This window comes from Zonotrichia albicollis, chromosome 6, assembly GCF_047830755.1.
Source record: "Zonotrichia albicollis isolate bZonAlb1 chromosome 6, bZonAlb1.hap1, whole genome shotgun sequence".
Lineage (NCBI taxonomy): Eukaryota > Metazoa > Chordata > Aves > Passeriformes > Passerellidae > Zonotrichia > Zonotrichia albicollis.
In genome coordinates this window covers 59,635,385-59,657,561 of record NC_133824.1, presented here as the reverse complement: position 1 = coordinate 59,657,561, position 22,177 = coordinate 59,635,385, and positions in this window count along the sequence as shown.

The following is a 22,177-nucleotide window of genomic DNA, read 5'->3' as shown; positions in this document are numbered from 1 at the left end:
TCAGGAATGGAGTGCTCTGGCTTTGCTAAGCTAAAAATGCCATTTATTCTACAGAAGCTGTGAAAGGAAATAATGAACTGCTTTGCACACACTCAGTAGGGCAGGTTTGGAGGGAGGGAGGGGGCAGGTGATGTTTCACAAAACTGCTCAGGGCTAGGAGGGAAACATCACCTGCCCCCACAACCTCACATCAGCCATCACCTGTTTTGATTTGTTATCAAGGTTTGCTCTGTAATTTTTGCAGTGCTCTGCTCAGGGACAGCTCAGTGGTGAGAAAAGTGGGGCAAGGAGCCCTGGCTGCTTTTGTAAGAGTGGAGAGATCTCTGTGCAGATGTGGGTGTGCAGCACACCCTGTTCTTTGGGAAGCACCAGGAATGGGGAAGGCAGCAAAACACAGCAGGTTAAAGGCACACAGCTTCACCCAGCATTGTGCAACCCCTGTGGGTCACCCACAACGGGGAGAAACCAGAGGGGGAGCTTCTCCTGGCCCAAGTGGATCTTTCCTAAATATTAACAAGGTAGGAAAGTAGTAAACTCAGCTTGGTAAACTCACTACATTAGGGGACACTGGGTAGAGATAACATGGGAAGAATTCAAGGATTTACAAATGACTAAACCTTTCTGTGTTTCTCTGTTCCCTCTGTAGTTGCCCAGATAATTTCACTGTTTCTTTCTGTGCTTTGAGCACTTGTCTTGTTTCATAAAAGGAGAAAAGCCCTTCAAACCCTAAATCAGGAAGATCTGATGTGGAGCTCACACAAGCCTGAGGACTCCCAGGGCAGAGCTGGTACCTCACAGAGGTTCTGCTGAGCTCTAAAAGTCATCAAGTTCAGTGCCATTCCTTTAGCTCTTTAATAAAATAAACAAGTTTTTAATACAACAGTTTCCTTAAAAATGTGTTAAAGGGAAAAAAACAAAAAAAATTTATTTTGTTACAGAGTCTGTTTCTTCTACCAGAGCCTTTGCTGCTTGAAGTGCTTCTATTTATGATTTTGTCACAGACATAGATTATATGAGACCTTTGTGAAGGTAACTTTGCATGAAGGCTTTCCAAAAGAATTGGCCAAAGAGTTCTCCAGACTTTGCATTGTGTTTCAGAGGACCAGAAGAAAACTAAGATGCAAAGAACTGAAAACAATAAATGTAAGGACTTAAATAATGGGTAGCAAACCTGAGATCCCTCCCTCCAAAAAAAAAAAAATACTGGGTATAAATATCAAGGATTAAACATGGAACTCACTTCATTACTGAAATTTGTTTCATTTCATTAAAATTTGGGAGTAATGTAAGAAACAGTGATTAAAATTAATTTAAAGCAAATACACTCTGTCAAAGCTTGTGAAGTGAGACTGAACATTAGTTGGCAATGAGAATTGATGGAACAGACCTCCAAGAAATTAACATAATTCAAAATCCATTTATAACCCACTAAACACAGCAAAAATGGCTGAGGTTTCCAAATCCAGTGGTTTTGGGGAACCCTCATCAAACATGTTTTATTTAACACTTGTGGAAGGTGTGGAGGGAAATGGGGAATTTGCACTGAGGTTCCCAGAGGCTGAGAAGCTGCAATTCCTGTTCCTCTCACCACAGAGGGGAATGAGTACCCCTGACACAGTCCCATGTTGACAAATCTCTCACTGATCACTACTCAGTGATTTGATGCTTTTCCAATTTTCTGGAAGCCCTTTCCTCCCCCAGGGTATTTGGTGACAGCTCCAGGATGGTTTACGCAGTTCCTCAAGAACTTTGGGGTAAATCCTGTTCCTTGACATAATTTGGAAGTTGTCACTTTTTCCGTGCAATTCAACCCTTCCCACCTCTGCATTTTTACTGTTTTTACCAGCATTAACTGCTGTGGCCATTTGTTACAGTAAACACGGAAACAACGAGGCATTAAACATTCCATGGCTGTCCCCAGTTTATTTGTGCTGTCCCAGGAATTGGCCACACTTTGTCCTGTTTGTGCAAGCCCTGCTGAGATTTCAGCCACAAGAGAGTTTGTGAGTCCATGTTTGTCCCTTGCTACTTTTGCTGACTCCCTCACCACCACCTCCCTGTTGTCTCATCCTTAGGGGACAGACAAAATAAAAGGTTTTTAATATTAACACCTTTTATTTCCCCACTTTTACAGTGGGGAAAACCAAGCCCACACAAAGCTGAATGCATCCTGAGAGCACCATGGTGGAAAATCTCTGCAGCCCTTGATCCCAAATGAGACATTAGATGAGAATTTTGTGCATCCCAGTTTGGGAAGTGCAAGTTTCCCTGGAAGAGCTGCTGTATGGTTATCAGTGGGAATCCCACAGGGGCACCTTGGGATTGTTTCTAAATTACATTCCCATGCCTGAATTCCCCTCTTGCTACCAAAATCTTGCCACACAAACACAATACAACAATTCAGGTGCAGAGAACAGAGATTGACATCCTGGGGCATCCTGGGGACCCCCAGCATGGGGATAGCTGCCATTCACTGACCACCTAAAATTCCTCTTCCTTATTTCCCCGAAGATGCACCAATCTGCTGATTTTTGCAGGAATGAGGTGGTAACTCAATTAAGTAATAATTCAGTAAGGTGGTAATTCAATAAGGTGATACTTCAATAAGGTGGTAATCCCCCCTGCAGGTGAGCAGGACCTGAGAGGAAAAAAGGCTCTTTTTCCCCTAAAAATGGGGATTCTCTCTCTTGTGAGCAGGCTGGCATTAAAGCAGGGTCTCTCTCCACCCACAGCCAGATCCAAAGGACTGTGGGGCCGTTACTGCAGCCCTGCAGCAGGCAGGACACCCAGCCAGATTTCCCAAGAGGCTTTCCCAGGAAAGCAGCATCCCTGGATCTGCAGTGAGGAGCACAGCAGTGCCACCACTCCATGCCAAGTCAAGGGGGCCAGGCAGGAGCTGGAAAGGAAGGGATTGGGATGGCTCATTGCTCCCCCAGCCAAACCTCAGTGTCCTCAAAGGGTCTGGAGGGCTCTCCCAAAAGCTTCCCACTAAAGATGCACCTGTGCCCCAGGATGCCACACCCCCAACAAATCCAGCCAAGTGCTACAGGGACATCTCAGCCCTCAGGGATGCTTTTATCCTAAGGACTCCTGACCCACAGTGCAGCTGAAAATCAGATATTTTAAGCCACAGGCCTGCCCCCTTTTCTCCTTCTTGCCTTTATGAGGCCTCCAAGAAAGCTGGTCGAGCTCTAGATAATTTTTGAAAGCCCGATGCCATTTGTAGAGACACATAACAGCAGAGAACTAAATCCAACCCATTTTCTCCCCAATGAGATCAGCTGGTCACTTTTGATTTTCTCTAGAAACCTATCTCTTCAGGACCTTTCTTTTTGCTTTTTCTTTATTTTTTTGAAGTCAAAGTCTGTTTCCCGTTTGGTAGGTGACCTGTTTAATGTTTTCCCTGTGTCTGGGAACTCCTTAGTGTAATTAGCGACCTTTGAACTCCACAACTAATCCTGAGCTATTTTGTATTCCTTACTCATCTTTAAGGCTGGACCTTTCTTTTCTTTTGAGTCTGCTGCCACAATTAAAGAAGAAACAGCTGCATTTCAAAGGGATTCCAATTCCAGAAGCTTAATCGTGATTGACATGTTCTTATTCTAAGCTATAAGAAACTCTAAGAGTCCTTTCTTGGGTTAAAACTTCAATCATTTTCTAAAAAATTATCTCAATATGGATTTTATTCATTTTCTTTGATAACCATTCTTTGTGATTTTTTTTAACTTGAAAGATGCTTTGAGTTTGTGATGAATATGAACTGCGCCCACCGAAAGAATGAATGGTGTCGGGCTCGGGCTGGTGCAGAAGTGCCTAAATTCCATTTATTGTCAAAATCTGATTATGAAACCTGACGTCCTCCATGTAGCTTGACATCATTCCACATGCCCCAAAGGAAGGAGACGTGGAAGCTCTTGCAAATGAACCCCAGGAAGGCTGGGGAGGGAGATGGCATAAAGCATTCTCCAGAAATGGATATATTTTTTAACAGCTTTTCCCAGTTTTTATAGCACAGATTAAGAAGCCTTCCAGTGTTGGAAGGGCCTCTCTTCACTCTTGGAGAAATGAATTCCCAATGAAAAGTCACTGCCAAAAGCAGCTGCCTTAAAACAGGGATAATTCTTGAGGTTTAAAATTATTGCCACAACCCCACAACAAACCCTGAGCGAGGCTGTGGCACTTAAACCTCCTCCAAGGGCTGATCCTAGAAAATGATGGGAGCAAATTGGGTCCTGTTATTTAATTATCTCCCTCTCACTTACACTCGAATTCAGCATGACCTCAGAAAGATGGGCTTGGAAAGGCAAAAAAAAAGGCAAAAAGCCTGAAAATCTGTTTGTGTGTTTGCCCAGATCCACCTGATCTGTGGCACATGGATCTGTGGGCATCATTGATGGTCTAAACCTCCCCAAAATCATCCCAAAGAGCCCCAGGAATGGCAGTAAGCAAGACCTGGTGTTCCTAAGACAAAGGTCAAATAAAAAAAGGATGTTAATAAACAGCCCTCCATTTAAAGGGACTTTTTTCTTCTTTTTTTTTTTTTTTTACCCCCCCCCCTTTTTTTTTTAAGGATTACATCTTAAATTCCAACAAATCAGATTTAGGAGTTACTGAAAGTGAAATTGATCCATCCCTCAGCCAAACTTTGCAATACTTTCCTGTTCTGACATCATTTAGATAGTTAGCTGCATTATCAGATTAAAAACCATTGTACAGGGCCGCTGAAAGGAAAAGGAGCCAAAAAGCTAAACACTGCCTGAATTCTGAACCTTTTAACCTGGCTGAAGTACGGTGGGGTCCCTGTTATGCAAATACCTTCAATCCTCTGCTAAGTTCAGTGGAAATAATTTTCTTGAATGACAGGTTTATTCAGCAAGGATTCAGTTGGCGATTAATCCCCCTTTGATCTAAGGTATTTCACTTAACCAGCAGTTACCTCGTCCTGACAAAGTGCAACCGAGATTAGGGAGATCTCCCCACCAGCGGCCGGCCTGCCCGTTTATTCTCCCCACCGTTCAAAGGGAAGGGCCAGGAATGCAATCTATTCCCACTATTTGAAGATGGAAAGTGCTGTCTCCCGAGTTAGAAAGTCAATTGAATACCAAGTGGGGCTCGCTCCCGACCCCAGATATTCCCATCCTCGGGATGTTTTTGTTCTGACCCCGCTCTCAGGCAGGTTTTCACTGTGCCAGAGCTGCCTGCTTATTATTTATTTTTAATAATAAATATACTTTTATTTATTATTATTTAGTTTATTATAGAATTATTACTATTACTATTACTATTATTATTATTATTTAGATCAGCGCACGGCAATGTGGAAAAGAACTTTGCTTTAGAGAAAAGAGGATAGTTCCCAATTTTGAGCTGGTTTTGGTCTATTTCCCAGTTTTGAGCTATTATTCCTTCATTTTTTTGCTAAAAAAATCCCTTTTGCACTTCTTCAGCTAGTATAAAAACTTATTAATATTTAATAGATATTAGATAGATAGATACATAGATAGATAGATAGATAGACAGATAGATAGATGATAGATAGATGATAGATAGATAGATAGATATTACATGTATTATAAATGCATATACTTATGTATATAAATTTATACATATACTTATGTGTGTACATTTATACATAATGCTACATGTATTAAATGTATACACATTTTTATATATAAATGTATATACTTATTTTTTAACTATTTCCCAATTTTGAGCTATTATTTCTTCATTTTCTGCCAAAAAATCCCTTTTGCACTTCTCCGTTGAGTGTATAAATTTATTAACATATAATAGATATATACAGGAATATTACATATATTACAAATGTGTAATTTTGAGCTATTTTTGAACTATTTCTCAATTTTCAGCTATTATTTCTTCATTTTTTGCTTAAAAAATCCCTTTTGCACTTCTCCAGCGAGTATATAAATTTATTAATATATAATAGATATAATGTATAAATTAATATTACATATATTATCAATGTGCATATTTTGAGCTATTTTTTAACTATGTCCCTATTCTTGAACTATTATTTCTTCATTTTTTGCTAAAAAAAAATCCCTTTTGCACTTCTCTGTCGAGTATAACTATTTATCTATGTATAATAGATATAATATATAAATTAATATTACATGTATTATAAGTGCATATGTTTTAAAAACTGATAATAGAGCTAAACACCCAAATTACATCACAACAAGAAAATTTAGCTGAGGGATGAATCAGTCTCACTTTCAGTAACTCCTAAATCTGATTTGCTGGAATTTAAGATGTAATTCTTAAAAATAACCCAATACATTTCCTTTATAGCTGGAGGGCTGTTTATTAGCATCCCTTTTTTTATTTGACCTTTGTCTTAGGAGCACCAGGTCTTGCCTTCTGCCATTCCCGGGGATCTTTGGGATCATTTTGGGACAAGTTTATATGGCTGGATACATATTTATACCTCCAGCAGGTGTGGTGTAAAATTTTAGTGCCAAAACCTATTTATGAAGGAAAACACATCGCTAGAAATAACAGAATCCTCCCCTAAAATAAAAAAAAAAAAATTCAGACAACTGCTCTGTGGCTGCCTGACATCCGAAAAAAGCATTTTAAACTCTGCTTATTCATTCACTGATGTGTTTGCCCTTTTTTGCTGAATTATGACATCATTTTGGAGCAGCATCAGCTCCAGAAACGCTGCAGCAACCACGGGAGCACGGTCCTGATCTGGGGCTTAGCCGGGCCAGCCCGTGAGAAGCTGATTACAGGATTGGGCACAAAGCTGCATTTCCCCATCCCAGGGGAAACAAAATCATTTGTGGGATTCTCCCCGTGGTGAAAGTGGCTAGTGCCAGGATTTCCACTCAGAATTTGATGATTTTAGGGGGTTGTTTGTATGCAAATAGGGCTGAGAGAGGGGAGGGAAATTATCTTATTCCCTCACTTTTAGGACTTTACCCATCCTGAGATATCAGGCAGCTGCTTAAACAAATTCCTTGTCTGCAGAATCTGTTAAAATCAACCTCCTAAAGCAGAACTGTGCTTGCAAGTCCTTGCAGAATTGGGGCTGAATTTGGGTATTTCTCCACTCCACATGTAAACCATCCTTCATCTGTGTTGTCATTTTTTCACTCCCTTATGTAAAATAATTGGAATTATTAAAATGCTGCTCTGCAGGGTGAGCTCTGCCCCACAAACCTGCCCTGGGGTCCCCCCATTCCACCTGCACCCCCTCCTCATTTATTCCCATTTTATAGAATCCTGGAGTGGTTTGCGTTGGAAGAAACCTTAAGGATCACCCAGTTCCAACCCCTCTGCAAGCCACGGGCAGGGAAATTTAAACTTCCAAAAAAAAAGAGAATTTCCTGGTGAGATTCCACAGCCTCGAAATCCCCCCCCAGGGCTCATCGAAGGCCCCCATCACACTTGATCAGGTCAATAATACACAAACTAAGAAGGATTTGCACTCGAGACAGTAACAGCTTCTCAAGAGCCATTACACTGTAGTGGCTTTAAGAAAGAAATCCCTTTTAAGAAATGCCAGGCTCTGGAGTAACGTGATAGTCCGTAAGGCTTTAGGGTCTTTCTAGCAAATATAATGTTACACGTGCTTGCCAAGGGGAGTTTTACCACTGACAAGTCAGGGAAAAATAAGATGGGAGGGTTTTAAAATATTTTATGTATTTGTTTTATTGACCATATGAACTCTGCAATGAGAAATTTATATTTGAAAATAAGCCCAAATTGTTGTCTGCATAATAAATACAGAGGGACTGTAAGCAGTCAAAGCAAAGAGCCACAAACCCCATGCTGGTCTCTGTAGTGCCTCATCTGTGACAGATAATTGATTGGTTTAGCTAAATCAAACTATTTGGAAAATAATTGTAGTCAATTTGATTTACATTAAATTATTTAGAAAATTGGGTTGTATCTGTACGAGATTCAGAAAATGTTTGTTCCTGTTTTGAGCAAAAAAGAAAAGTGGGGAGGGGGTGTTGCTGCTTGGTGATATTTGTGTGAGTCTGTGCTCATGTCTATACAATAAATACTTATGTAAGTACATAAATAAGATGGGAAATATGGCAAACTGAATGGTATTTATCATTTTTGTTGACTGTTTTTCCCAATTTGAGCGATAAAAAAAATCTTCATCATAGAAATAATACAGGATGATATTCTATGCTGATTATATTAAAAACTATTTGCTGATTATTTATAGTAATCTGATGGTTAATTGCTTAATAAACAGGGTTCTGTTCAAAACCAGAAGGCATCCCCAACACCTCAGAAACATGAATAATTTCTATTTTTCAGCCCTCAGCAGTATTTCTAGAGGAGAAACACCTCTCAGAAACACCTTTCAGAGCCCTGCTTTAAACGCAGCGTGCAGTAGGTCAGCCTCCCAATTTCAATAGAGGGCAGGGACATTTTATTATAATATATGGATATTTTCAGGGATATTTTAATAACGGCAGAACTTCCCTGGCTGCCGCTATTTCCTGGGGAAGGCTGATGCTCTCCAAAGGCCATTCCTGCCCCCCTGTGGTGGCTCAAACCAGAGCTGCAGCCCCAAACCAGCCGCAAGGGATGGAGCTGGCTCTGACATTTATTTCTGTGCGGTCTGGGCTGTCCGAGGGTCACTGGGACACTGTTTTGTGGGGGAAGGACATTTCACAAATGTCCTTTTACAAATGTCATTTTACATTTTACAGAGTGACAGGATACGAGGAGGTGGATTCATACTGACAGAGGGGAGGTTAGATGGGATATTGGGAAGGAATTCTTCCTTTTGGGGATGGTGAGGGGCAGCTTATCCAGAGCAGCTGTGGCTGCTCCATCCCTGGAAGTGTCCAAGGCCAGGTTGGACAGGGCTTGGAGCAACCTGGGATAGCAGAAGGTGTCCCTGCCATGGCAGGGGGTGGAACTGGATGAGTTTTAATGTCCCTTCCTATGATCCTGTGCTTCACTGTTTTGCTGCAGCCTTCCTGGTGTGAGCAAATATCTTCACTCTCCTCTTTGAGCCACCCTCATCCTCACCCGTTTCTATTTTACTCTGACATGTATTTCTCACCCAGGCAGACATTTCCTCAGAGTCTGGTTTCATTTTGGGGATGGGAGAAGTTTGGGAATGACTTTGTTATCACAGCTTGGCCTTTGCAAGTATTTATGATGGTTCTCAGCCTCCTGCCACAGCAGCTCCTGGAGCAGATCCAGCCCCATCCCAGGCCATGGCAGCTCCCTGGGATGGCCCAGGTGAGCAGAGGTTCCTCACGCTGGGAAAACCTCTGACGCCCACAACAATCTGAACAAAGCTTAGAAATAGGATTATATTCACAAATTTCTGCAGAATCACTTTGCCACTGGCAGGACATCTCCAAGGTTTCTTCCCATTTTCAGAAGAATTTTCCCAATTTCAAAACTCAGTATTGTGCACCTTTCATCCCTAAACCTCACTAAAAGTGCAGTAGCAATCATGAACTGATTTTTGCTTTCATTTTTCTACTTCCTGGCAGAAAAGGTGTGGCCACCCTCAGCCCTGAGCTTTACTGAGTGCCAGTAGAATCATTGCCAGGCTGGTTGCATTTATTGACACCAGAGGGTGAGCTGGGACTGCAGACTGGGCAATTAGGAGAAATAGCACTTTGCACTGCTAAAACAGACACATTTGGCTTGGAGCCACAGAGAGAGCAAGCAGAACGAAGGGAACATCAGCCCATTGCTACAAAACCACTGCTCTCCTGTGGGATTCCCTTTCTCTGAACCTGAGAGAAGCAGTGAGAGAAGCCGAGAAAAGAACGATCAAAACAATTCTTATCTCATTTGCTGCTCCTGCATTTGTGCCAAAGTAGAATGCAATGTGGAGATTGTTTGTTGTGCCAAAGTAGAATGCAATGTGGAGAGAGTTTACCCAAAGTGGTGGCTTTTTTACCCAAAGTCATGGTGTTTTGTTTCCTTGCCCTGTCAGGGCCAAGAACTTGTCCACACTGTTGGTCAGCAGACAGTCACGAGATTCTGGGCAGTGGAGTTGAGTTGGGTGCTTGTGCAGATTCAGTTTAGATTCAGTGTAATATATTCTAGAATAATGCAATATAATAAAGTAATTAATTAGCCTTCTGATATCCCTGGAGTCAGATCCATCACTTTCTCCCCATCCTCCTGCTTTTCCTCTCCCAGTCCCTGCTCCAACACACCCACCCTGCTCCTCATGCTCCTCCGTGCTTGCCCAGGGATCTGGCTGGAGAAGGAACGATGCCAGATGAAGGGAGCTGCATTGTCTGAGCAGTCTGAGAGCAGAGCTGGGGGCTATTGCCACGGGAATAAATCACCTCCAGACATTTCTTCACCTCCTCACCAAGTGCCCGTATCCGTTTCTGCGGCCGGCGGGAGCTGCTTTTCCGACATGAAACCGTAGCTCCAACAGCCAGCGCCTGGTGGCACTTCCAATTCAATTAACTTACTCACTGGAACTCCCAGAGAAACTGAATATGACCAGAACAAGAGGGGAAGCTGGGCCAAATTAATAGGATGAGATCCTTTTACAGCCCCGGCCAGCAATCCTGAGCAGCAGCCCTGAAAAGCAAATTGGAACAAGCAAATTGCTGTTGAAAAATTCTTTCAGCACTCGGCTGTTGCTACTCAGCCGGTCACTGCTGGGAGTCAAAGGTTGAAAAATCCTGGGATGGTGCTGACAATGGAGGCATTCTCGTGACAAACATTTACATTTTATTTATTGGAGTGTTGGAGGTAGATTAGTCTCATCTTCGGCCGCTCGGGATGGGCTGTGCTGTTTGGAGAGGAGAGCAATGGGAACAAGCATTTTATTGTGGGGGAAAAACAATAAAATCATATTTCCTGCTCCCAGCCTAAGGAAAGGGTAGTCAGATTTTGAAGATTACCCTCAGGAGAAAGCTTTTGTCCCCAAGGACTCCTTTTAAGGAAAAAAAAAGCACATTATGTATTGGGATCATGAGGGATTTCTTCTGATTCCAAATTAAGTTCTCTTCAAAAATAATGTCACTTTATGTATATGTCTGACTTGCCATGTGCTTCATGCAAAAGTCCTGCTGCATTCCCTCATGGAGACCAAGGCACACAGTAAATAATTCATTCAAAAAGTGTCTAATCAATGCTTTGTACAGATGCAAACTTGTGTATGGGCATTGTTAATTGTGTGTGGTGGTGTAGCCCCATATTCATGGGAAACTCATTAGTTTGTAAAAAGAATAATTCCAAGCTCACAGCTGCAATTTCATTGAATTTTTTTTACTTTCAGTGAGTTGTGGAGAGGGAGTGGAATCTCTGCTGGGGGAATGGACACAAGCAGGAAATCATAAGCACATCATGAGACATCCTTCCTCTGAATTATGCCCAGGACTTTATTTTATAGGTAATAAAGCACCAATACACCTGTAGGATAAAATGCTGGGGGAAAAAAAAGGGAAAAGGCCCAGCTGGGAGCCAAGTGAATGGTTTGAACTGGAAGAACAATCACAATGACCAAGTTCCTCACGGGGCAGTGCTGGTCCCATGGAGGCTCCTGTGCCTGGGGATGTCCCAGTGGGTGCAGCATCTCCAGGCTCTGCCCCAAAAACCCTGGGACAGCTGCTACAAGGGACAATCCCCTTTGGCACCCTCCTCCTTGGCACATAGCGGAGAGCAGGGCTGCTCTTGATGCTTTCTGCACCTCAAGTCCAGCTCTGTCCTTGCCAATTATTTGGGAAAGCTAAACCCCAAATCCCTTCCCTCTCTCCTGCTGAGGGCGTGCTTGTTCACAGACAGAATTTGTCTCTTTTTCTGTTGTTTCCTTCTCTTTCTGTGGTTTTCTTCTCTTCTGTGGAAGGAAAGACCAGAGAGATCATCAGCAAAGAGGGTGTTGGTCCCAGGGGCAGGATTTGTGTGCTGGCTGCTCCTGGCCACCTCTCTCTAGAAAGGTAAGATGATGATCACTCCTCTTTTGAGGTGATCTTTTGGGGGTGATCTTTTGCCTGTAGATCTCAAACTGGAGCATTCCATGAGCCACAAAATCTCTCCTGTCCTGCACTCCAGAAGCAGCAGGAGAGTGAATCCTGAGGTAATGCAGCAAGGCGAGCCCTGCAGCAGACACAGGATGTTCACTCTGGCTCTTCCCAGCAAGCAAAGAGTGACCCGTAACAACTCCAGCCAATTCTGGGGGGTTGCTGCCACACTCAGCCAGCCCTTGGATGATGACCAAGGTCCATTTGATCTCCAAAGCTGCCCCAGCTTGAGTTGCAATGAGGCCACTCTGGCCAGCAAAGCTTCTGCTGCAAGATTCACCCGCCTACAAGGAGGTTTTGCTTTGTTTTCCTCCTGAAAGCCCAGAACTTCCATAAAACACCCTTTTGTGTCATTTTCCTCCCACGTTACCTCTTCCCCATCTTTGCTTCGTGTCTGGCACAACGTTGCCACCAAATTCCACAAAAGCCCCACCTTAAACAATTTGCTCAAGCAAAAATCAACTCCCGTCCCTGCCCAGCTAGATTGGATTCTGCAGGAAAACTTGAAATATCATCATGCACTAAGAAAGGATGGAGAGGAAAGGTGTACCCTGGTTTTCTTTTATCCATGGCCATGTATGGAACAAAATGAGCTCACTGGAGAGGGACTCTAGCCAGGAACTGTAGGGGTAGGACAAGGAGAAATGGGATAAGACTGAAAGAGGGGAAATTCAGGTCAGATATACAGAATAAATTGTTTCCTGTGAGGGTGCTGAGGCCCTGGCACAGGGTGCCCACAGAAGCTGTGGCTGCCCCATCCCTGAAAGTGTTCCAGACCAGGCTGGACAGGGCTTGGAGCAGCCTGGGATGGTGGAAGGTGTCCCTGCCCAAACCATTCTGTGGTTCTGTACTGTTCAATTCTCTAGGTGGGTGTTCCAGGTTGCAAGGCAAGGTGTTTTCCATTACCATCTGTATGGCAGATTGCCTTTGTCAAGTGGGCAGTTTGCCTTATCTCTGTCTTTGAGTGACCACAATCGCACCTCCCTCAGGAGGGGACATTGCTGATAACAGCTATTGAATGTCACTGCATGGCTGATAAGAACTACAGCATCCCATTGGGAGATGTGAGCCCAGAGGGAGGAGCCAAGCATTCCTACCTGGATATAATGTGGAGATCCTGGAATAACTGAACAGCTTCTCCACTGGATTCCCCAGAGGAACAGCAGCTGCCTCTTCTTCCACTGGATCTTCAGAGGAAGAATACATCCTTCTCTACAGATCCCCCTTGCTCCAACAGAACCACCCCTGACACTGCAGGAGGGCTGAGCCACAATTCCAATGGGACTGCCACCAACACCCTGACCCACAGGGTGTCAGGTTGGGTTCTGACTCTGTCAGTGTTGTTCCAGTGCACTGCATTGTTTATTTTGTCCTTTTATTTTTTTTCATTTCCCTATTAAAGAACTGTTATTCCTGCTCCCATATTTTTGCCTGAGAGCTCCTTAATTTAAAATTCATAGCAATTCAGAGGGGTGGGGAGGGTTTGCATTCCCCATTTCAGGGGAGGCTCCTGCCTTCCTTAGCAGACTCCTGTCTTTCCAAACCAAGAGAGTGGGATTTGCAATAAATCTCCCTTTATCCCCAGAGAGGGGCTGTAGGATTCCTTTACACACCCTTGTAAACCTAAAGCAGCCCAGCCCTGTGAGTAGCTGGACTCCTGATACCTGATCTACAGAGCAAGGCCACTGCATTAAACACTTTGCACCTTTTTAATTCCAGTGGCCTTATTTCTAGCATTCAATATTTTCTCTCATTTTTGACTCAACTTATTTTTAGCCATTTTTTTTCCACTGTCAAATGTATTGAAGCTGACATAATTATCGCTCTGCCTCCCCCAAAGGCATGTATTTACCTACTTGTTAAAAGGCTTTTTCCATGCTGCCATGCTGTTGCTGTGACAAGATGACTTTGAAGGCACAGTAGGTAAAATAATATTGTATATTGCACAGCAACCCCAACAACGAAATGTTAATTTAACCAATAAAGTAACCACATGGTAATTATAATAATCACTGTTCCTTATCTCTTAACAGGGCTAAAAGTGGAATTCAGATTTGCCATGTAGTGCGTGTCAGCTCAGAAATTACTACACAAATCGCTCAGAGCAGGGAAGTTTTTAGCCCCACCACCTCTAACTCATGGAAAGGATTCTCTGGAGAGTTCAACGTGGCCTCAGAGCCATCATCTTCCTCCCCCCTGCCCCAGCACCACTCTGGCAACAAATCACCCAGGGGCTGTGCAGGCACACCCTCTCTGAGCAGGTAATTAAGATTTAGCCATCATCCCTTTGTGCTTCCAAACCTCTCTGCTGGCTTTAAGACTCCCACCCTGCTTCTCATTGCCAATGTCACACAAATAAATGGATGCCAAGTTCTCTTTGAGACTCAGGAAACGAGTTACCAAAAATAAAATAAATCTGTGGCAGTGATGGGCACCTCAGAAGGCAGAGAGCTCACAGAGGGAAAAAAGGCAAGGACAGGGATGGAGAGCCTTTGTGTGCTTGTAGGCATGGCAAAAAACGTGCTTTTTGCCCTTTTGCTGAGCAGCAAGTTAGGAAAAGTGTGCAGTGCAGCTGAGGGAGGGTGATCCAAAGCTGTACAAGGGAATTAGCAGGGCTTGGCCCATGGCTGCTCCCCAAAAAATGGCAAAGCAGGAGCATCTCAGGCTGGGCCCCTCAGCCCTGGAGAGGAAGGGGCTGCAGCTGCACATCCCAGTGCCTGGGAGGCACTGAAGGGACCCCAGCCTGTGCCCACAGGGATTCCCCAGGGATGCAGGATTGCTTGGGAACCATGCCCAGCTCAAGCACAAGGGGCTCCTTCTCCTGCCTTTGCAACCCCTCCCATGGCAGAGATGGGATAATCCAGCTGGGATAACCCTCCCAGCTTAAAAACCTCTGCTGGGAATGTGCCACAAACCCTCCTGGGATGTGGGGCACTGTCACAGACATCTTTTTATGAAAAATCCTTTCCTTAGGATTTTTCCTCCTGAGAAGCTGAAAGGCCTCAGGAACAAAATGCAAACAATTATTATCTGCTGCTGTGGAATGCAACAGGTGGATCTGTGATTGGGCCATGTTGGTTGTTTCTAATTAATGGTCAATCACAGTCAGCTGGCTCGGACAGAGAGCCGAGACAGAGCCTTTGTTATTCATTCTTTGCTATTCTATTCTTAGCCAGCCTTCCGATGAAATCCTTTCTTCTATTCTTTTAGTACAGTTTGAATGTAATATATATCATATAATAATAAATCAAGCCTTCTGAAACATGGAGTCAGATCCTCGTCTCTTCCCTCATCCTCAGACCCCTGCGAGCACCGTCACAGGGCACAGAGTCCTGCACAGATGGAACAGGGGCAGCTGCAGACAGCAAACCCCACAACCCCATAACAACACCTTGGGTTAATTCCTGCTCCAGGATGTGGCTTCCAGACCAAAGCTGCCTGGCCAGGAGCCCCTTGGTAAAAACAAGGTTGTTGTTCCCCTGAGGGAAGGATCTGTAAGTGATCCCAAGAAGGTCCTGACATTCCCTCCAGAGGAGCTTTCTGAGGATAATTCTGTTACAGCCCAAGCAGCGTTGAGATTCTCCAACACCACCAGTCTGTGTGAGGTCCCAAAACAGATTTTTCCCTTCTCACATTTTATGGGGTGGAAATAAAGCCAATTCCCATCCCAGGCCAAATCCCCCAGCCAGATGCCAATCTGGCTCCTGACTGTGATCCTCAAGCTGATATTAACGTGACACTGAGGCAACAGCAGAAATGAGGAATTTGAAGAGCAGGCCTGGCTCCTTGCTAGTGTGGGTTTGGAATTTTGGTCCAGAACTTTTGGTCTGAGAATTGATCTGTGGCTTTGCAACACACCTCAGGAGACACCATTAAACATCAGAACACCTAATGCTTGCTCTGGGCAGATTTTCAAGACATCAGTCTTTCTCTTCCCTTAAAAAGTCCTGGAAACAGCAATATTTCAGGAAACTTTGGTAAATATTGGGCTGCACTGACCAAAGCACTGACCCCAGGAGAAATGCAGCAGCAGCTTTTGGCATGGCCACTGGGTGTTCTCAGCCAGGGCTCAGGTTTTCATTTCAATATCAATCCAGCAAGATATCCCTTATATTTCCCATTTCTACTCCCAAAGTGGATCTTTCTCCTTTTTTTCTGCTCTGGGGCTATGGCAGGGGCAGGACAGCAGAGAATTCCCCATCCTTTCCTAATGAGGAAATGCAGCAGTAACTCTTTCCTCTGTGTTAAATTGTGGGGGTTTAAGCCATCCCCACATGGCTTCTCCTCACCCCAGCACTCCCAAGAACATTTTAACACCAAATCCACAGCACCTGTGGCACTTCCCAGGCCACAGAGGTGACAAACCTTCATTGTCACCTGCAAATGCCACTTTGTGCATTCTGGGGACCAACGGTGAGAAAATGCACCCGTGCCTCTTTTTAATTTTCTCATCAGATTAGAGGCATGCACGTGGCAGGGGTTAATTGCCAGCAACTTTAATTGCTACCCTATGACTCCTGCTTCCCCTGTGTGTTAGTGGCACACAGTCAGGGCTAATAGTGAGAAAATTTGACTGCAGCTCCACCACTCTCTCTTCATTAGGCTAATGGAACATTTTCCTCTCATTTTCTCCCCGGGGTAGCTGTAGGAGTGCTACCTTATAATTGTTGCTCTTACTGTAATTGGCAGTAGTAGGAGGATGTATAATCTCATTGTCTTTCCTGTGCAGCGCTGGATTTATTTATGACCTATTGACAATTCCCAGCCAGCAGCAGAGGCACAGTGAGGGCTGCATTAGCCTTTCCCCCCCAGCAAAGGGGAGACTGCACAAAGGCTGTGATTAACCACAAAAAACAGGAGCCAAAGATGTCCCACAGGACCAAATGTTAACATCAGGAACAGCAAACAAAGGCACTGCTGACCCTAAAGGGATGTTGGTAACCAATTTCCAGGATTCACAACAACATTTGTGGGTTCTCATGGCACATTCTCATCTCACTGGCAAAACACAAAGGGTTAAATTAATCTTGAGAGCTGCTTCACCACATTGACACCAAAAGTGTCTTCCACACTGCCTTCCACCATAGCTGGGTGAGAAAATGAGGTTCCTCAAAGCCTGTGGGTGAGGAGGAACATTCCAGCCCCACTCAGCAAAGAACTTCAACTTGGGCTTAATTTTCAAGTTCTTGCTTTGGGGTTTTGCTTCACAGGGCCCTAAACTGGCTTGGCAATGGTTTGGATGGCCTCACTTCTCCAGGCTGTGACAGTTTGTGCCATCATTGAACATAATCACAGAGTCCAAGGATGGTTTGGGTTGGGAGGGACCTTAAAGCTCATCCAGTTCCAGCCCATTCCACACCTTCCATAGGCCAGGCTGCTCCAAGCCCTGTCCAGCCTGGCTTTGAACAAACCTGATCCTTCCTCCCAAACACGACTCTTGGATCCAGAAGCAGCTTGTAGGTCACAGCTGCTGTTGCCAGGTGGATGGAAAAGAACAGTTTTTCCATGGATGACACCCTGCAAGCAGTTATTTCAATCAGAGGCTGGCAGAGACCTCAATTATGTCTCCATGTCTTTTCTACCCAGAAGTTGCCACTCCTTTTGGCTGCTGCTCCAGAGGAAAGGTCTTTGTTTGAAAACACAGACCAGAATTTTCATAGCAGCTGCCACAGACCTTTAGAAAGTTGGGGTCAGGGCAAGCCATGAAGCTCTCCAGGCTGGAGGAACTGTGAACAGGCATTTATCCAGTGCTCCCAACAGAGCCAGGATCAGGCCCTGAGACCCTGAAAACACTGGGTTATCCTGCTGCTCCTCAGGTGGAGAAAACAACTAGAGGTAGGTCAGGATCAGAGCTGGGGTGAAGCTCATGCAGAATGATCCCATCATGTTTTTCCAGTGGCTGAAATGATGCTCTTTATTCCACCTCTCATCCTCAAGGCTGAATCAATCACAGCAATGCTTGGAAAATCCCTGTGTCTCCAAAACGGGGAGAACATGAAAAGCAAATCTCTGTCTTCCACTGTGACCGTGTTCACAGGGTTCCAGGATGAGGGAAGAGACGAGGATCTGACTCCATGTTTCAGAAGGCTGATTTATTATTTTATAATATATATTACATTAAAAATACACTAAAAGAATAGAAGAAAGGATTTCATCAGAAGGCTAGCTAAGAATACAATAGCAAAGAATGATAACAAAGGTTTGTGGCTTGGGCTCTCTGTCTGAGCCAGCTGGGCTGTGATTTGCCATTAATTAAAAACAACCACATGAGACCAATCACAGATGCACCTGTTGCATTCCACAACAATTTTACTTTTTGTTCCTGAGGCCCCTCAGTTTCTCAGGAGGAAAAAATCCTAAGGAAAGGACTTCTCATAAAAAGATGTCTGCGACACTCCACACTGTTAGCATTATTTATTTATTTTTCCATCTTCTGTCTGTTTAAAAAAATAAGTAAAGAAGAGAACAAACAAACAAATAAATAAATAAAGAAGGAAGCAAAGATAAAAATACTGACCTAAATCCACTAGCAAAGCAGAAAAAATAAAAGAAAGAGGGAGGGCACCGCAGATGCAATCTGGTTCTGTGCTCATGGTTACAACAAGGATCCTGCTCACCTCCCTGAGACCATGTTTGCAGCGGTCCCAGGATGAGGGAAAAGAAGAGGATCTGACTCCATGTTTCAGAAGGCTTGATTTATTATTTTATTATATATATTATATTAAAACTATACTAAAAGAATAGAAGAAAGGATTTAATCAGAAGACTAGCTAAGAATATAAAAGGAATGATAACAAAGGCTTGTGACTAAGACAGTCCCAGCCAGCTGACTGTGATTGGCCATTAATTAGAAACATCCCACATGAGACCAATCACAGATGCACCTGTTGCATTCCACAGCAGCAGATTATCATTGTTTACATTTTTTTCCTGAGGCCTCTCAGCTTCTCAAGAGGAAAAATCCTAAGGAAAGGATTTTTCATAAAAGATGTTTGTGACACCTCCCTGCTCCTCAGCCAGGTCTGTCTGTGCTCCCACCTCTTCCCAGCCCAGGAAAGGCAGGTTTAGGGCTGGTTTAGGCAGGATTTTCCCTCACAAAGGAATTTTCCACCTAGGCCCCAGAACGCGACCCAGGTAATGAGCTTTGTCATTTGCCACGTCTCGTGCAGGAGCTATTCTGGGAGCCAAACCAGCTTTTGTGCTCTGCTGAAAGGCTTTGAACTCAGAGGGGCTGTGTCAGGGATGCCTCTGACAGTGAGAGCCATAACACCCACCCTGACATATCCAGCACAGCTGGTGGGGGGAGCTTTCCCAGAAAAGGCTGGGATTTTCCAAGGGAACATCAGTCTTTTGGTAGGAGGGGATATCCAGGCTCTCCAGGGAGGTGCTCCAGGCACCAAGTCAGAGCTCAAGGAGGATTTGGGCAATGCTCTCAGGCACAGGGTGGGATTCTTGGCGCTGTGCAGGGCCAGGAGTTGGACCTGATGCTCTTTGTGGGTCCCTCCCAGTCCAGGATATTCTGTGATTCTCTGATTCTGCCCATCCAGAGGCAGAGATGCAGGAGATGGGGCTGCCCATGCTCAGCTGCACTGGTGGGAAACCCAATCATGAAGATGCTCTGCAGGAGCAAGAGCCTGGATTGTCCCATGGGAGCACCAACCCTGGGAGGCCCCATGGTGACCCTGGAAAAACAAAATGTTCCAAGAGAAACATTCATGGTTTATCCAGAGGAGATGGACACAAACCCTCTTGAGCCCTGCATATGCCAACATGTGGAACAACACGACGCAATTTTGGAATCCCACCACTGATCCCACTCCTTGCTCTTTGTCCATGTCCAGGCCCTGAGGCTGACTGCTTGTCCTTCCCAGCCCTGTAATGCGGTGTTGAAGATTGCAAGGCAAGATGTTTTTCCATTACCATCTGTATGGCAGTTGTCTTTTGTCAAGTGGGCAGTTTGCCTTATCTCTGTCTTTGAGTGACCACAATCGCACCTCCCTCAGGAGGGGACATTGCTGATAACAGCTATTGAATGTCCCTGCATGGCTGATAAGAACTACAGCATCCCACTGGGAGATGTGAGCCCAGAGGGAGGAGCCAAGCATTCCTACCTGGATATAATCTGGAGATCCTGGAATAAGTGCACAGCTTCTCCACTGGATTCCCCAGAGGAACAGCAGCTGCCTCTTCTTCCACTGGATCTTCAGAGGAAGAATACATCCTTCTCTACAAGATCCCTTGCTCCAGCAGAACCACCCCTGACACTGCAGGAGGGCTGAGCCACAATTCCAGTGAGACTGCTGCCAACACCCTGACCCACAGGGTGTCAGGTTGGGTTCTGACTCTGTCAGTGTTGTTCCAGTGCACTGCATTGTTTATTTTATCCTTTTATTTTTCCTTTCCCTATTAAAGAACTGTTATTCCTGCTCCCGTATTTTTTGCCTGAGAGCCCCTTAATTTAAAATTTATAGCAATTCAGAGGGCTGAGGAGGGTTTACATTCTCCATTTCAGGGGAGGCTCCTGCCTTCCTTAGCAGACTCCTGTCTTTCCAAACCCATACATGGGGTCAAGTCACCAGAATCTCAGAATGGTTTGGATTGGAAGGAACCTTTAAGACCATCCAGTTCCACCCCCTGCCATGGGCAGGGACACCTTCCACTATCCCAGGTTGCTCCAAACCCCATCCAACCTGGCCTGGAACGCTTCTAGCTTTCCTGGAAACCTTTTCCAGGTGTCCCAGTCTGGGCCTCACTGGATGCCAGTGGAAGTTTTACTTTCATGCCATGAGAGGGAAAACCAGGATCAGCCCCTGCCCAGAGCAGCACACACATATTGATGGACAGGATGGATTTTTGTGTCAGAAGAGTGGTTTTGCTTATCTTCCACTGCACACAGATGAGCTTATTAAAGCAAAGTAGGTCAGGCACATGATATAACAGTATGATCTGTGTGAAAGGCACTGGGAGGTGTTCATTGTGCTGAGACACTCCACTCCTGATGGATTTATTCCACTTCACACAAAAAGACACGTCCAGAGCCAAATCCCCCCAACAAAGCCAGGAGCAAGCTCCCCACTAACTTCAGTGAGACCAAGATTTCAGCATCAGCCCCTGGTTTCTGCAGAGAATATTGCAAGGACTCCACAAAAGGAATTACTACCTTTGGATTCTATGGAAAATAAAAAGACGATGAATAAAATTAAAAATATATAAAGGAGTACAGTGCTGACTTCAGAAGGAGCAAGACTTTATTTCTCCAGGCTGCAACAGTTTGTGCCATCATTGAACATAATCACAGAGTCCCAGGATGGTTTGGGTTGGGAGGGACCTTAAAGCTCATCCAGTTCCAGCCCCTTCCATAGGCCAGGCTGCTCCAAGCTCTGTCCAGCCTGGCTTTGAACCCTTCTGCCACACTTGTAGCTCTGCAGGAACATGAACAGCCACATCTGTGCCTTCACCCAGCTGAAAATTAACCAGGTTTTGTGTGATGGTGTTAACAGGGGTCTTAGGATGAGGGGAGAGACGAGGATCTGACTCCATGTTTCAGACCGCTTGATTTATTATTTTATTATACATATTACATTAAAACTATACTAAAAGAATAGAAGAAAAGGTTTCATCAGAAGGACAGCTAAGCTAAGAATAGAATCAGAAAGAATGATAAAGGTTTGTGGCTTGGACAGAGAGTCTGAGCCAGCTGACTGTGATTGGCCATTAATTACAAACATCCAATATGGCCCAATCACAGATGCACCTGTTGCATTCCACAGCAGCAGATAATCATTGTTTACATTTTGTTCCTGAGGCCTCTCAGCTTCTCAGGAGGAAAAAATCCTAAGGAAAGGATTTTTCATAAAAGATGTCTGTGACAGTTTTGTCCTCCCTCATTCCCAGCTTCCTCCTCTCCCTGACCTGGCTGGCACAGATGCTGACACAGGCCTGGAGCTTGGACTCATCCCAGGACTTCATTTCACCTCCCAGACAGAAGATTATTCTCATTTAGGCATGAGCAAGCCCTGACTCCTCGCTGGTGAGCAGCTGGAAGTGGTTCCCCCTCCAAGAGGTGTCAGATCCAGCAGGAGATGCCTGCCCTGGGCTGGCAGGGATAATCTCTCCCTCCCCAGTGACAGGCACCATCCAACGTTATCAAATCCAGCTCGTGGCTCCTGCTCAAT